This window comes from Arachis hypogaea, chromosome 18, assembly GCF_003086295.3.
Source record: "Arachis hypogaea cultivar Tifrunner chromosome 18, arahy.Tifrunner.gnm2.J5K5, whole genome shotgun sequence".
In the NCBI taxonomy this organism is placed as follows: Eukaryota; Viridiplantae; Streptophyta; class Magnoliopsida; order Fabales; family Fabaceae; genus Arachis; species Arachis hypogaea.
The window spans coordinates 47567117-47584254 of NC_092053.1; the positions used below are offsets into that span (position 1 = coordinate 47567117).

At 39.7% G+C, this 17138-nt stretch overlaps 1 non-coding gene across 1 annotated transcript; it reads right to left on the bottom strand.

The window, feature by feature from the left end:
• Positions 1 to 223: 223 nt before the first annotated feature.
• Positions 224 to 331, bottom strand: LOC112774138 (small nucleolar RNA R71). The gene has a single exon (XR_003188640.1). It is a non-coding gene; the product is annotated as a small nucleolar RNA R71 (small nucleolar RNA).
• Positions 332 to 17138: the final 16807 nt, after the last annotated feature.

The window sequence follows — 17138 nt, forward strand, 5'->3', positions numbered from 1 at the left end:
ATCAGAAGATCCTTTTCAGTTCTTAACTGAATTCTTGCAAATCTGTGAGACTATTAAGACCAATGGGGTTGATCCCGAGGTCTACAGGCTTATGCTTTTCCCGTTTGCTATAAGAGACAGAGCTAGAATATGGTTGGACTCTCAACCTAAAGATAGCCTGAACTCTTGGGATAAGCTGGTCACGGCTTTCTTAGCCAAGTTCTTTCCCCCTCAAAAGCTTAGCAAGCTTAGAGTGGATGTTCAAACCTTCAAACAGAAAGAAGGTGAATCCCTCTATGAAGCTTGAGAGAGATATAAGCAACTGACCAAAAAGTGTCCTTCTGACATGCTTTCAGAATGGATCATCCTGGATATATTCTATGATGGTATGTCTGAATTATCAAAGATGTCATTGGACCATTCTGTAGGTGGATCCATTCACCTAAAGAAAATGCCTGTAGAAGCTCAGGAACTCATTGACATAGTTGCAAATAACTAGTTCATGTACACTTCTGAAAGGAATCCTGTGAGTAATGGGACGCCTCAGAGGAAGGGAGTTCTTGAAATTGATACTCTAAATACCATATTGGCTCAGAATAAAATATTGACTCAGCAAGTCAATATGATTTCTCAGAGTCTGAATGGATTGCAAGCTGCATCCAACAGTACTCAAGAGGCATCTTTTGAAGAAGAAGCTTATGATCCTGAGAACCCTGCAATAGCAGAGGTGAATTACATGGGGGAACCCTATGGAAATACCTATAATCCCTCATGGAGAAATCATCCAAATTTCTCATGGAAGGATCAACAAAAGCCTCAACAAGACTTTAATAATGGTGGAAGAAACAGGTTTAGCAATAGCAAGCCTTTTCCATTATCCACTCAGCAACAGACAGAGAATTCTGAGCAGAATCCATCTAGCTTAGCAAATATAGTCTCTGATCTATCTAAGGCCACTATAAGTTTCATGAATGAAACAAGGTCCTCCATTAAAAATCTGGAGGCACAAGTGGGCCAGCTGAGTAAAAGGGTCACTATAACTCCTCCTAGGGCTCTCCCAAGCAATACAGAAGAGAATCCAAAAAGAGAGTGCAAGGCCATTACCTTACTTGGTGTGGCTGAACCCAAAGAGGAGGAGGAGGACGTGAATCCTAGTGAGGAAGACTTCCTGGGACGCTCAGTAACCAATAAGGAGTTTTCCTTTGAGGAACCAAAGGAATCTGAGGCTCATCTAGAGACCATAGAGATTCCATTGAATCTCCTTCTGCCCTTAATGAGCTCTGATGAGTATTCATTCTCTGAAGAGGATAAAGACATTACTGAAGAGCAAGTTGCTAAGTACCTTGGTGCAATCATGAAGCTGAATGCCAAATTATTTGGTAATGAGACTTGGGAAGATGAACCTCCCTTGCTCACCAATGAACTAAATGCATTGGATAGGCAGAAATTACCTCAAAAGAAACATGATCCTGGTAAATTCCTAATTTCCTGTAACATAGGCACCATGACCTTTGAGAAGGCTCTGTGTGACCTGGGATCAGGAATAAACTTAATGCCACTCTCTGTAATGGAGAAACTTGGGATCTTTGAGGTGCAAGCTACCAGAATCTCATTAGAGATGGCAGACAACTCAAGAAAAGAAGCTTATGGACTAGTAGAGGACATGCTAGTAAAGGTTGAAGGCCTTTACTTCCCTGCTGATTTCATAATCCTAGACACTGAGAAGGATGAGGATGAATCCATCATCCTTGGAAGACCCTTGCTAGCCACAGCAAGAGCTGTGATTGATGTGGACAGAGGAGAATTGGTCCTTCAACTGAATGAGGACAACCTTGTGTTTAAAACTCAAGGATCTTCTTCTGTACCCATGGAGAGTAAGCATGAAAAGCTTCTCTCACTGCAGAGTCAACCAAAGCCCTCTCAGTCAAACTCTAAGTTTGGTGTTGGGAGGCCACAACCAAACTCTAAGTTTGGTGTTGAACCCCCACATTCAGACTCTAAGTTTGGTGTTGGGAGGTTCCAACAATGCTCTGAATATCTGTGAGGCTCCATGAGAGCTCACTGTCAAGCTATTGACATTAAAGAAGCGCTTGTTGGGAGGCAACCCAATGTTATTTAATTATATCTATTTATTTTTTACTATTATTTTATGTTTTTTTAGGTTGATGATCATGTGGAGTCACAAAAACTACTGAAAAATCAAAAACAGAATGAAAAATAGTATTAAAAAATAGCTCACCCTGGAGGAAGAACTTACTGGCATTTAAACGCCAGTAAGAAGCATCAAACTGGCGTTTAACGCCAGAAAGAAGCATCAAGCTGGCGTTAAGCACCAAAACAAGCACCAGACTGGCGTTTAACACCAGAACAGAGCATGGAAGTGGTGTTAAACGCCAGAAACAGGCAACATTTGGGCGTTTAACGCCAAAAACAGGCAGCAAGCTGGCATTTAACGCCAGACATGCATGCTAAGGGCGTTTTACACGCCTAATTGGAGCAGGGATGTTAAGTCCTTGACCCCACAGGATCTGTGGACCCTACAAGATCCCCTCAGGATCTGTGGACCCCACAGTATCCCCATATTTTCTTCTCTCCTCCTCACACCTTTTCATAACTCTCTTCCCCAAATACCCCTTACTAATTACCTCAATCACTCTTCCCCATCACCTCTTCACCACTCACATCTATCCTCTCTTCCCCAAAAACCCCACCTACCTCCAAAATTCAAACTCTTTTCCCTCCCAAACCCAACCCTAATGGCCGAACCCTAAACCTTCCCCCACTCCTATATAAACCCCTCTTTCCTTCTTCATTTTCACACAACACAACCCTTTCTTCTTCCCCTTGGCCGAATACACACCTCTACCCCTCTCCTCTATTTTTCTTCTTCTTCTCCTTCTTTATTTCTTCTTTTGCTTGGGGATAAGCAAACATTTTAAGTTTGGTGTGGTAAAAGCATACCTTTTTGTTTTTCCATAACCATTAATGGCACCTAAGGCCACAGAAACCTCAAGAAAGAGGAAAGGAAAGGCAATTGCTTCCACCTCTGAGTCATGGGAGATGGAGAGATTCATCTCAAAGGTCCATCAAGACCACTTCTATGAAGTTGTGGCCAAGAAGAAAGTGATCCTTGAGGTTCCTTTCAAGCTCAAAAAGAATGAGTATCCGAAGATCCGACATGAGATCCGAAGAAGAGGTTGGGAAGTTCTCACCAACCCCATTCAACAAGTCGGGATCTTAATGGTTCAAGAGTTCTATGCAAACGCATGGATCACTAGGAACCATGATCAAAGTGTGAACCCGAATCCAAAGCATTGGCTTACCATGGTTTGGGGGAATTACTTAGATTTCAGTCCAGAAAATGTAAGGTTGGCGTTCAACTTGCCAATGATGCAAGAAAACACACGCCCCTACACTAGAAGGGTCAACTTTGATCAAAGGTTGGACCAAGTCCTCATGGACATATGTGTGGAAGGAGCTCAATGGAAAGTTGACTCAAGAGGCAAGCCGGTTCAATTGAGAAGACCGGACCTTAAACCTGTAGCTAGAGGATGGTTGGAGTTCATCCAATACTCAATCATTCCTACTAGCAACCGTTCTGAAGTTACTATAGACCGGGCCATCATTATCCATAGTATCATGATTGGGGAGGAAGTAGAAGTTCATGAGATTATACCTCAAGAACTCTACAAGATGGCTGACAAGTCCTCTACTTTGGCAAGGTTAGCCTTTCCTCACCTCATTTGCCACCCCTGAAATTCAGCTGGAATTGACATAGAGGGAGACATCCTCATTGAAGAGGACAAACTCATCACTAAGAAAAGGATGGAGCAAACAAGAGATCATGAACCTCAACAAGAGCATGAGGAAATTCTTCACCATGAAATCCCTGAGATACCTCAAGGGATGCACTTCCCTCCACAAAACTATTGGGAGCAAATCAACACTTTCCTAGGAGAATTAAGCTCTAACATGGGACAACTAAGGATGGAGCACCAAGAGCACTCCATCATCCTCCATGAGATTAGAGAAGATCAAAGAGCTTTGAGGGAGGAGCAACAAAGATAAGGAAGAGACATAGAGGAGCTCAAGAGCACCATTGGTTCTTCAAGAGGAAGAAGACGCCACCCTCACTAAGGTGGACCCGTTCCTTAATCTCCTTTTTTATTTATTTTCTCTGTTTTTCGTCTACTATGCTTTATGTCTATTTATGTTTGTGTCTTATTACATGATCACTAGTGTCTAAGTGTCTATGTCTTAAAGCTATGGTGTCCTATGAATCCATCACCTTTCTTAAATGAAAAATGCTTTAATTACAAAAGAACAAGAAGTACATGGTTTTGAATTCATCCTTGAAACTAGTTTAATTATTTTGATATGGTGACAATACTTTTTGTTTTCTGAATGAATGCTTGAACAGTGCATATGTCTTTTGATATTTTGGTTTATGAATGTTAAATATGTTGGCTCTTGAAAGAATGATGAAAAGGAGAAATGTTATTGATAATATAAAAAATCATAAAAATTGATTTTTGAAGTAAGAAAAAGCAGTGAATAGAGAAGAGCTTGCGAAAAAAAATGGCGAAAAAAAAGAGAGACAGAAAGAAAAAGAAAAAGCAAGCAGAAAAAGCCAAAAGCTCTTTAAACCAAAAGGCAAGAGCAAAAAGCCAATAGCCTTAAAACCAAAAGACAAGGGTAATAAAAAGGATCCAAGGCTATGAGCATCAGTGGATAGGATGGCCTAAAGGAATAAAATCCTGGTCTAAGCGGCTAAACCAAGCTGTCCCTAACTATGTGCTTGTGGCGTGAAGGTGTCACGTGAAAACTTGAGACTGAGCGGTTAAAGTCAAGGTCCAAAGCAAAAAAAGAGTGTGCTTAAGAACCCTGGACACCTCTAATTGGGGACTTTAGCAAAGCTGAGTCACAATCTGAAAAGGTTCACCCAGTTATGTTTCTGTGGCATTTATGTATCTGGTGGTAATACTGGAAAACAAAGTGCTTAGGGCCACGACCAAGACTCATAAAGTAGCTGTGTTCAAGAATCAACATACTGAACTAGGAGAATCAATAACACTATCTAAATTCTAAGTTCCTGTAGATGCCAATCATTCTGAACTCCAATGGATAAAGTGAGATGCCAAAACTATTCAAGAGGCAAAAAGCTACTAGTCCCGCTCATCTGATTGGAGCTAAGTTTCATTGATATTTTGGAATTTATAGTATGTTCTCTTCTTTTTATCCTATTTGATTTTCAGTTGCTTGGGGACAAGCAACAATTTAAGTTTGGTGTTGTGATGAGCGGATAATTTATATGCTTTTTGGCATTGTTTTTACATAATTTTCAGTATGATTTGATTAGTTTTTAGTATATTTTTATTAGTTTTTAAAGAAAAATCGCATTTCTGGAATTTACTATGAGTTTGTGTGTTTTTTTGTGATTTTAGGTAATTTTTGGCTGAAATTGAGGGACTTGAGCAAAAATCAAATTTAGAGGCTGAAGAAGGACTGCAGATACTGTTGGATTCTGACCTCCCTGCTCTCAAAGTGGACTTTCTGGAGCTACGAGAGTCCAAATGGCGCGCTCGCAAATGCGTTGGAAAGTAGACATCCAGGGCTTTCCAGCAATATATAATAGTCCATACTTTGCCCGAGTTTAGATGATGCAAACTGGCGTTCAACGCCAGCTCTCTGCCCTATTCTGGAGTTAAATGCCAGAAACAGGTTGCAAAGTAGAGTTAAATGCCAGAAACAGGTTACAAACTGGCGTTCAACTCCAAGGAAGACCTCTACACGTGAAAGCTTCAATACTCAGCCCAAGCACACATCAAGTGGGCCCAGAAGTGGATTTCTGCATCATTTACTCATTTCTGTAAACTCTAGTAACTAGTTTAGTATAAATAGGACTTTTTACTATTGTATTTAGGTCTTTGGATCTGATCTTTGATTAGTTTTATGCTATCTTAGACCTTTATGGGGGCTGGCTATTCGGCCATGGCTGGGCCTTGTTCTTATGTATTTTCAACGGTAGAGTTTCTACACACCATAGATTAAGGTGTGGAGCTCTGCTGTTCCTCATGAATTAATGCAAAGTACTATTGTTTTTCTATTCAATTCAAGCCTATTTCTTCTCTAAGATATTCATTCGCACACAAGAACATGATGAATGTGATGATTATGTGACGCTCATCATCATTCTCACTTATGAACGCGTGCTTGACAAACGTTTCCGTTCTACATGCAAACAAGCTTGAATGTGTATCTCTTAGCCTTCTGATCGTGAGATCAGAGTCTTTGTGGTATAGGCTAGAACTATTGGCGGCCATTCTTGAGGTCCGAAAAAGTCTAAACCTTGTCTGTGGTATTCCGAGTAGGATCCGAGAAGGGATGACTGTGACGAGCTTCAAACTCGCGAGTGCTGGGCGTAGTGACAGACGCAAAAGGATTACTGAATCCTATTCCAGTATGATCGAGAACCGACAGATGAATAGCCGTGCGGTGACAGCGTATTTTGGACCATTTTCACTGAGAGGATGGGAAGTAGCCATTGACAACGGTGATGCCCTACACACAGCTTGCCATGGAAAGGAGTATGAAGGATTGGATGAAAGCAGTAGGAAAGCGGAGATTCAGAAGGAACTAAGCATCTCTATACGCTTATCTGAAATTTTCACCAATGAATTACATAAGTATCTCTATCTTTATTTTACGTTTTATTTATCTTTTAATTATTAAAACTCTATAACCATTTGAATCCGCCTGACTGAGATTTACAAGGTGACCATAGCTTGCTTCAAGCCGACAATCTCCGTGGGATCGACCCTTACTCACATAAGGTTTATTACTTGGAGGACCCAGTGCACTTGCTGGTTAGTTGTGCGAAGTTGTGACAAAGTGTGTGAATTACGTTTCGAGCACCAAGTTTTTGGCGCCGTTGTTAAGGATCACAATTTCGTGCACCAGCTGGGGAAGGTACAGCTCCTTCCCCTCAATGATGCGCCTAATCAGCACTAAAATGTCAACCGGGATCTCCGTAAAGTGAGTGCTAGGCATGACGTTGTGGGCGAGAATTTGCTGCCATACCTTAGCCTCCTTCCTTAAATACTCAAAGCTCATCCCCTTGGGTTTCAGTTTGTTGGCATCCATCTCCCAAGGGGCGTCCAGTTGGACAAGTACACTCCTCATTGCATTATAGTCATAGGCCAGGCAATGCATCTCCACCTCAGCCTACTGAAAAGCATCCTTATCACTGACCTTAGGCTAATAATGGAGGACCTTCTCAATATCTGCCTCTGTCACCGTAATCTGTCTGCCTCTCAAGTGAACCGCGTCAAGGGTCGCTCTGAAGAAGTTACAGTAAAACTTGCGAACCCAAGACTCGTTCACTCGTGCTAGCTCTCTATCCAGGAAAGACTAGCTGGTGCACGAAATTGTGATCTCAATGATGTGTATTTTTGGAAAACGAATTCCAAACACACAAATCTAACCGGCAAGTGCACCGGGTCGCATCAAGTAATAATAACTCACGGGAGTGAGGTCGATCCCACAGGGATTGAAGGATTGAGCAATTTTAGTTTAGTGGTTGATTTAGTCAAGCGAATCAAGATTTGGTTGAGAGATTTGTGATTAACAAAATTTAAATTGCATGGAAAGTAAAGGGAATGGGTAAATTGCATGAAAGTAAAGAGAACTGAAATTTAAAGTGCTGAATCTTAAAGAACAAGAAATTAAATGGCAGAAACTTAGAACGCAAGAAATGTAAATTGCAGAATCTTAAAGTGCAAGAAATGTAAATGGCTTGAATTGTAAAGGGAATATAAACTTTTTGTCCTCTCTTCCTCCTAGCCATTCCTTCTTGCTTCAACCTTTCTCCAAGCTTTCTTCACCTATCATTAATCAACCAAACACATCAAAGCTATGCTCAAAATCATGAGATATTCATTCTTTCATAATATGTGACAATTATAGCATAAAACCTCATGAAATTGCATTAATTCATCTATGGTTGATTAAATCGAAGGAAGCATGAAAATCTACCCAATTGGCTTGCTTATGGCTCAAGAAAGTGCATAATTCAAATGAAAACAAAAGAAAAAGGCTAGTGAAACTAGGCTAAGATGACTTGTCATCACAACACCAAACTTAAAGCTTGCTTGTCCCCAAGCAAGAAATGAATTATGCTCATAGGTTCTTTCAATTAAGACGGATTGAAGAACAACTTGTAAAGTCCTGTGAGTGAAGTGATCAAGTAACAGTGGGGTGAACTCTAAATTATATATTCATACAAGGGCTTCAGTGCTTACTAGTCCTCACATATTGGGAGTCTTAGGTCTTAGGATTTTCATCCAAATGGTATCATGGAGATCTCTTTATATGTAGTCACCTTGAAGCAGCTTATAGTTTCTGTGCTTTGGCCTCGACTCTAAGTGTCATGTCTCAAAGCGGCTCTTTAGGTAAGCATTCAATCAATACTCCTAAACCAGTTGGTTTTAAGGTATTAGGTGTTAAAGCACCCCTAAGGATTTACTTGCTCAAGCCTCTTTCTTTGACACAACTCAACCACAAGCATTTACTAGGCTAACAACTCTTTGAGTTTTGTTTCTTCTTTCTTTTTCTGCCTAGTAATTGATGCTCAGAGCCTTGGGCCATGTTCTTTTTGCTTTTGTATTTTCTTTATTATCTATTGTTTTGTTTGCTGCTTCTTGGATCAATAGATTTTTGAGAATCTCCACAATACTTCTTTGAACTTCATGTCCTGCCTATGAGCTCCCATGCAAGTTTTCATAAGCATGCAACCTCAATACATTATCATACAACTAGAACCGCCACTTCTCCTAATCTTTTGCTTGCCTCAAAATTGTTTGATTCCTCAATCCTTCTTTTCAAAGAACTTTCATGTGATGCATTTTTTTTTTGAAATATTGAGTGCAAACAAGTTTTGGAGAGTATAGTGTTGTAAATGATCAAGCATCTTGCTTATTGAATTACAGAAAAACTATGCTATGCAGGCAGGCAGGGGTATTATGTAACTTTCAATTTAGCAGCATCTGATACAAAATAATCACTGAACAATACAACCTTTTGGAGTTCGCTTGATTTCCTCTTCCTCATCATCATTGCCGATCTTTACATTCCTCTCTCTTCCTTTTGGTAGATGATGCTAAATCTTTCCAAAAGTTTGTATGGTACCCTGCAGTGATATTGAAAGTTGCTTGTTCCCCAAGTACTTAGAGACAATGGTTAGTCTGCATGATTTATTTGTAGGCCTTTGAACTTACTTTGGTGTGGGAACACCAAACTTAGTACCTTGCCAATGGTTTTCATGCATCAAATTAACCATATGTGATAATTTTTTTTCTCTTTTTTTTTCTCTTTTTCAAAAGCCATGGAACTGAAAACTAGGAAACAGCAAAATAGCTAACTAGTTCATCCAATATGCTTGAAGCCAACATTATGCAGAAAGTGAGAATGTGTTTTATAATGGGATTTTGGTGAAACACCAAACTTAGAATCCTTCATTCTCCTTTATATTGTTTTGGTGTGTAACACCAAACTTAGCTTCTAGCAATATAGATAAAACTAATTAACCTTTTTATTAAAATAGATATGAAAAGATGGTTACCTCCGATTGGATTGCCTCCCAACAAGCGCTCTTTTATTGTCACTAGCTTGACATCCTTCATTCTGTGCTCATGGAAGTTGAGGCTTCTGCTGCCTTAGGTTTCCTCCTCTTGCTATGGGCTTCCTTCCCTCTGTTTCTCTTTCTATAGCCTTCTTACTTTCCTCCATGACTCCCTTCTCTTTCAACCCAGCATCCTTTTCATGGCTCTTTGGGTTCAGAGTCCCCTTCTTCTCACCCAATTCAGCAAGGTTTTGAACCAGTTGTTCCATATGCCTTTCAAGTCTTCTGAGTGAGGCCTCTTGGTTCTTGCTTATCATCTCTTGATGTTTCTTTATTTCTTCCTGTTCTATTGCCATCATTTCTTGAATTTTCATGAACCTCTCCATCAGCATTTCTAGAATATAGATTCTTTGAAAGGTTGGAAGTGGTTGTGGCTGTGTCAATTGTGGTGGTCGATGAAGGTCATTTTGGGCGAATGGTGAGGTAGGACGGGGTTGGAAGTGTGTGTGATTGTTGTTGTGGGGGTGTGTTTTATGTTGATTTTTGAAGCTGGGATTGTTGCAGTTGAAGTCCCTTGGTCTTTGGTTTTGGTTCTCAACCCCCCTCCCATTAGAATGAGTTCTCCAAGGTGGATTGTACACATCATTCTGAGGCCTGTGTTGGAGCACGCTAGAGTGATTGCTTGGAGATTGTAGTTGCTCATAACTTTGTTGCTCATGGTTAATGACCCCAAAACTGTGTTCAGCTTGATTACACCCATATGAGCTTTGAGTCAGGTTGTATGTATGTACTACAACATGTCTCAACTCAGTGATTTTTCTGGCCATCATGTCTAGTTGTTGTAGAGTCTGCTGATGCATCTGCTTGTTTTGGCTTATGACTGCACGAGCACCTTCAATTTCTTTCTATTGTGTGAATGGATGCACTTTTGCCTCTGGCTTAACAACTCTCTGTGATGGGTTCAACTTGACTAGGAGTTCACTCATCAGTTCTTCCCATCCGATAATGCTTCCTTGTGGAAAAGCTTCAAACCATTGGGCAACATCATTCATGGCTATGGATAGTTGCTTCGAACTATGGGTTACATTATCATCCAAGGTGGGGATATTACTCTCATGATTGCTAGAATTTGTTGAGTTCCCCTCCATGATCTGCACAGTCACAAACAATTCAAGTGATGATTGAATATTTTCAAGCTCAGAATGTGATTCAGAAGGTTAGCTGGCACAAAGTATCAAACAGTTGATGGACTTGGGAGATTAGTGGCAGAAATTGCTTCTCTTGTGTAAGCAAGAGCATTGCATAGAGCCAGAAATTTCCAGGAAAACTTCACTTTGTTGCTAAAGCAAAGTTTCAGTTATCTCAGGCAAAAATTCAAACAGTTAGTGGGTTAATTGAAAATTAAAGGACAAAAAAGAAAAAATGCTTGATCTAGATCTCCACTTTACTTAGTCATTGTCAATCTAATCAATCCCCGGCAACGGCGCCAAAAACTTGATGTGTATTTTTGGAAAACGAATTCCAAACACACAAATCTAACCGGCAAGTGCACCGGATCGCATCAAGTAATAATAACTCACGGGAGTGAGGTCGATCCCACAGGGATTGAAGGATTGAGCAATTTTAGTTTAGTGGTTGATTTAGTCAAGCGAATCAAGATTTGGTTGAGAGATTTGTGATTAACAAAATTTAAATTGCATGGAAAGTAAAGGGAATGGGTAAATTGCATGAAAGTAAAGAGAACTGAAATTTAAAGTGCTGAATCTTAAAGAACAAGAAATTAAATGGCAGAAACTTAGAATGCAAGAAATGTAAATTGCAGAATCTTAAAGTGCAAGAAATGTAAATGGCTTGAATTGTAAAGGAAATCGGGAATTGGATTTGCAGAAATTAAACAAGGAAAAGTAAAATTTCAACAAGCAGAGAAGTAGAAGATCACTTGGATTGAATCGGATCTATAAACAGAAATGTAAATGAGATTGAAAAACATTAAACAGAGGATGTAAAATTGGAATTCAGATCTCAGGACCCAAGAGACTAGATAATCAAGTCTAGATCTCAATGCCTTCCTAGATCCAACAAGAACAATTGCAAAGGAAATGTAAATTGCAGAGAAAGTAGATGAAGAAGCAATTAACAGAAATTTAAATTCAATTGTGCAGTCTCAGGATGAGATTGAAACAGATTTCCTTCAATTCTCCAACCCAAGATCCAAGACAATTGTAATTGAAATTAAAAGCAAGAAAACTAAGAGGAAGGGAATTCAATTCTCCTTCCCCGAGACTTAGAAATTAAAATTCACTCAACACCAAAAGCTCTCCGAAAACTCTCTATGAAAACTAAAAGGGAAAGCTCCCCGAAAAACTTAAATCCTATACTATTTATACACTTTCTTCAAATGGTCTTCAAGCCTTCAATTGGGTTTTTGCTCTTGATGGAATTGGGTTGATAGAAGCCTTGGTTGATTGCTCTTGGAGTTTGGAGAAGAACCGAAGTGAACCGGGTTTGGAATCATGAAAGCTTGAGTAAAAGTTTGAGTAAAAGTTTGAGGCAAACTTTTACTCAAACTTTTCACATCAGCCACCCTATTTTGCTGCTACCAATGTTTGGGCAAAAGTTTGGGGTCAAACTTTTGCTCAAACGTTGGCCTCCCCTTGCACACTCATGGCGCCAACGTTTGCCAAAAAGTTAGAGGCAAACGTTGGCGCAAACTTTTGCTCTCCAGGGTGTGTTGTTCATGCGCCAACGTTTGCCAAAAAGTTTGAGGCAAACGTTGGCGCAAACTTTTGCTCTCCAGGGTGTTGATTTGTGATGCCAAAAGTTTGCCAAAAAGTTTGAGGCAAACTTTTGCTCCAGCTTTTTGCCCAAAAGTTTGCCCAAAAGTTTGAGGCAAACTTTTGGTCAAGCTTTTTGCTCCCTGGTTCGTTTTCAATTAATCCAAAAGTTTGAGCTAAAGTTTGAGGCAAACTTTTGCTCAAACTTTTTGTCCTCTCTTCCTCCTAGCCATTCCTTCTTGCTTCAACCTTTCTCCAAGCTTTCTTCACCTATCATTAATCAACCAAACACATCAAAGCTATGCTCAAAATCATGAGATATTCATTCTTTCATAATATGTGACAATTATAGCATAAAACGTCATGAAATTGCATTAATTCATCTATGGTTAATTAAATCGAAGGAAGCATGAAAATCTACCCAATTGGCTTGCTTATGGCTCAAGAAAATGCATAATTCAAATGAAAACAAAAGAAAAAGGCTAGTGAAACTAGGCTAAGATGACTTGTCATCACTCAACGGCGCTAAAAACATGGTATGCACGATTGTAATCTTAACTCCTTTTTGACAACTCCGTACAACTAACCAGCAAGTGCACTAGGTCGTCTAAGTAATAAATCTTACGTGAGCAAGGGTCGATCCCATGGAGATTGTCGGCTTGAAGCAAGCTATGGTCATCTTGTAAATCTCAGTCAGGCAGATTCAAATGGTTATGAGGTTTTGATAATTAAAATAAAATATAAAATAAGATAGTGATACTTATGTAATTCATTGATGAGAATTTCAGATAAGTGTATCGAGATGCTTTGCTCTTTCTGAATCTCTGCTTTCCTACTGCCTTCATTCAATCATTCATACTCCTTTCCATGACAAGTTGTATGTTGGGGATCACCGTTGTCAATGGCTACCGTCCATCCTCTCAGTGAAAATGGTCCAAATGCGCTGTCACCGCACGGCTAATCATCTATCGGTTCTCACTCATGTTGGAATAGGATCCATTGATCCTTTTGCATCTGTCACTACGCCCAACACTCGCGAGTTTGAAGCTCGTCACAGTCATCCCATCCCAGATCCTATTCAGAATCCACAGACAAGGTTTAGACATTCCGAATCTCAAGAATGCTGCCAATTGATTCTAGCTTATACCACGAAGACTCCGATCTTTCGGAATGGAGGCTAAGAGATACACACTCAAGCTATTGCAGATAGAACGGAAGTGGTTGTCAGGCACGCATTCATAGGTGAGAATGATGATGAGTGTCACGGATAATCACATTCATCAGGTTGAAGTGCGAGTGAATATCTTAGAATAAGAATAAGCTTGAATTGAATAGAAAAACAATAGTACTTTGCATTAATTCATGAGGAAGAACAGAGCTCCACACCTTAATCTATGGGGTGTAGAAACTCCACCGTTGAAAATACATAAGTGATGATGGTCCAGGCATGGCCGAATGGCCAGCCTCCAAACGTGAACAATGATAAAAGATGGTCTAAAAGACGACATAAAATAAATCTCTAAAAGTAGTTTTTATACTAAAAGTAGTATCTAGGGTTACAGAAATGAGTAAATGATGCATAAATCCACTTTCGGGCCCACTTGGTGTGTGCTTGGGCTGAGCATTGAAGCTTTCACATGTAGAGACTTTTCTTGGAGTTAAACGCCAGCTTGGGTGCCAGTTTGGGCGTTTAACTCCAGCTTGTAACTCAGTTCTGGCGTTTAAACGCCAGTTTGCATCATCAAAACTCGAGCAAAGTATGGACTATTATATATTGCTGGAAAGCCCAGGATGTCTACTTTCTAACGCAGTTAAGAGTGCGCCAATTGGGTTTCTGTAGCTCTAGAAAATCTACTTCGAGTGCAGGGAGGTTAGAATCCAACAGCATCTGCAGTCCTTTTTCAGCCTCTGAATCAGATTTTTGCTCAGGTCCCTCTATTTCAGCCAAAAAATACCTGAAATCACAGAAAAATACACAAAATCATAGTAAAGTCCAGAAATGTGATTTTTATTTAAAAACTAATAAAAATATAGTAAAAACTAACTAAATCATACTAAAAACTACCTAAAAATAATGCCAAAAAGCGTATAAATTATCCGCTCATCACAACACCAAACTTAAATTGTTGCTTGTCCCCAAGCAACTGAAAATCAAATAGGATAAAAAGAAGAGAATATACTATAAATTCCAAAATATCAATGAAACTTAGCTCCAATTAGATGAGCGGGACTAGTAGCTTTTTGCCTCTAAACAGTTTTGGAATCTCACTTTATCCTTTGATGTTCAGAATGATTGGCATCTATAGGAACTCAGAATTTAGATAGTGTTATTGATTCTCCTAGTTCAGTATGTTGATTCTTGAACACAGCTACTTTATGAGTCTTGGCCGTGGCCCTAAGCACTTTGATTTCCAGTATTACCACCGGATACATAAATGCCACAGACACATAACTGGGTGAACCTTTTCAGATTGTGACTCAGCTTTGTTAGAGTCCCCAATTAGAGGTGTCTAGGGTTCTTAAGAACACTCTTTTTGCTTTGGATCATGACTTTAATCGCTCAATCTGAAGCTTTTCACTTGACACTTTTACTCCACAAGCACATGGTTAGGGACAGCTTGGTTTAGACGCTTAGGCCAGGATTTTATTCCTTTGGGCCCTCCTATCCATTAATGCTCAAAGCCTTGGATCCTTTTTACCCTTGCCTTTTAGTTTAAAGGGTTACTGGCTTTTTGCTCTTGCCTTTTGGTTTAAAGAGCTCTTGGCTTTTTTTGCTTGCTTTTTCTTTTTCTTCTTTTTTTTTTCTTTTATTTTTGTCATTTTTTTACAAGCCTTGTTTTTCACTGCTTTTTCTTGCTTCAAGAATCAATTTTATGATTTTTCAGATTATCAATAATATTTTTCTTTTTTCATCATTCTTCAAGAGCCAACAAATTTAACATTCATAAACTTCACTATAAAAAATATGCACTGTTCAATCATTCATTCAGAAAACAAAAAGTATTGTCACCACATCAAAATAATTAAACTAATTCCAAGGATGAATTCGAAATCATGTACTTCTTGTTCTTTTGTAATTAAAAACATTTTTTTATTTAAGAAAGGTGATGGATTCATAGGACATTCATAGCTTTAAGACATAGACACTTAGACACTAGTGATCATGTAATAAGACACAAACATGAATAAAACATAAAGCATAGAGAACGAAAACATAAAAATTAAATAGACAAGGAGATTAAGGAACGGGTCCACCTTAGTGAGGGTGGCGTCTTCTTCCTCTTGAAGAACCAATGGTGCTCTTGAGCTCCTCTATGTCTCTTCCTTGCCATTGTTGCTCCTCCCTTATAGCTCTTTGATCTTCTCTAATCTCATGGAGAATGATGGAGTGCTCTTGGTGCTCCACCCTTAGTTGTCCCATATTGGAACTTAATTCTCCTAGGGAGGTGTTAATTTGCTCCCAATAGTTTTGTGGAGGAAAGTGCATCCCTTGAGGCATCTCAGGGATTTCATGATGAAGAATTTCCTCATGCTCTTGTTGAGGTCCATGAGTGGGCTCTCTTGTTTGCTCCATCCTCTTTTTAGTGATGGGCTTGTCCTCTTCAATGAGGTGACAAATGAGGTGAGGAAAGGCTAACTTTGCCAAAGTGGAGGACTTGTTAGCCACCTTGTAGAGTTCTTGAGGTATAATCTCATGAACTTCCACTTCTTCCCCAATCATGATACTATGGATCATGATAGCCCGATCCACAGTTGCTTTGGATCGGTTGCTAGTAGGAATGATAGAGCGTTGGATGAACTCCAACCATCCTCTAGCTACAGGCTTAAGGTCATGCCTTCTCAATTGAACCGGCTTGCCTCTTGAGTCAATTTTCCATTGAGCTCCTTCCACACCTATGTCCATGAGGACTTGGTCCAACCTTTGATCAAAGTTGACCCTTCTAATATAGGGCGTGCGTTTTCTTGTATCATTGGCAAGTTGAATGCCAACCTTACATTTTCCGGACTGAAATCTAAGTATTTTCCCTGAACCATTGTAAGTCAATTCTTTGGGTTTGGGTTCATACTTTGATCATGGTTCCTAGTGATCCATGCGTTTGCATAGAACTCTTGAACCATTAAGATTCCGACTTGTTGAATAGGATTGGAGAGAACTTCCCATCCTCTTCTTCTAATCTTTTGTCGGATCTTCAGATATTCGCCCTTTTTGAGCTTGAAAGGGACCTCAGGGATCACCTTCTTCTTGGCCACAACTTCATAGAAGTGGTCTTGATGGACCTTTGAGATGAATCTCTCCATCTCCTATGACTCAGAGGTGGAAGCAATTGCCTTCCCTTTCCTCTTTCTTGAGGTTTTTCTGGCCTTAGGTGCCATTAATGGTTATGGAAAAACAAAAAGCAATGCTTTTACCACACCAAACTTAAAAGGTTTGCTTGTCCTCGAGCAAAAAAAAAAAAAAAAAGAAAGTAGTAGAAGAAGAAGAAAATGGAGGAGATGGAGGGAGATATGTGGTTCAGCCAAGAGGTAGAAGTGGTGGTTGTAATATGTGAAAATGAAAGAGTGGTGAGGGGTTTATATAGGGGTATGGGGAGGGTTAGGTTTCGTGTATTAGGGTTGGGTTTGGGAGGGAAAGGATTTTGAATTTGGAGGTAGGTGGGGTTTTTGGGTAGAGTGAATGAGGTGATTGGTGAAGGGTATTTGGGAAAGAGTGTTGTGGAAGGGTGTGAAGAGGAGAGAAGAAAAGGTGGGGTAGGTGGGGCACAGAT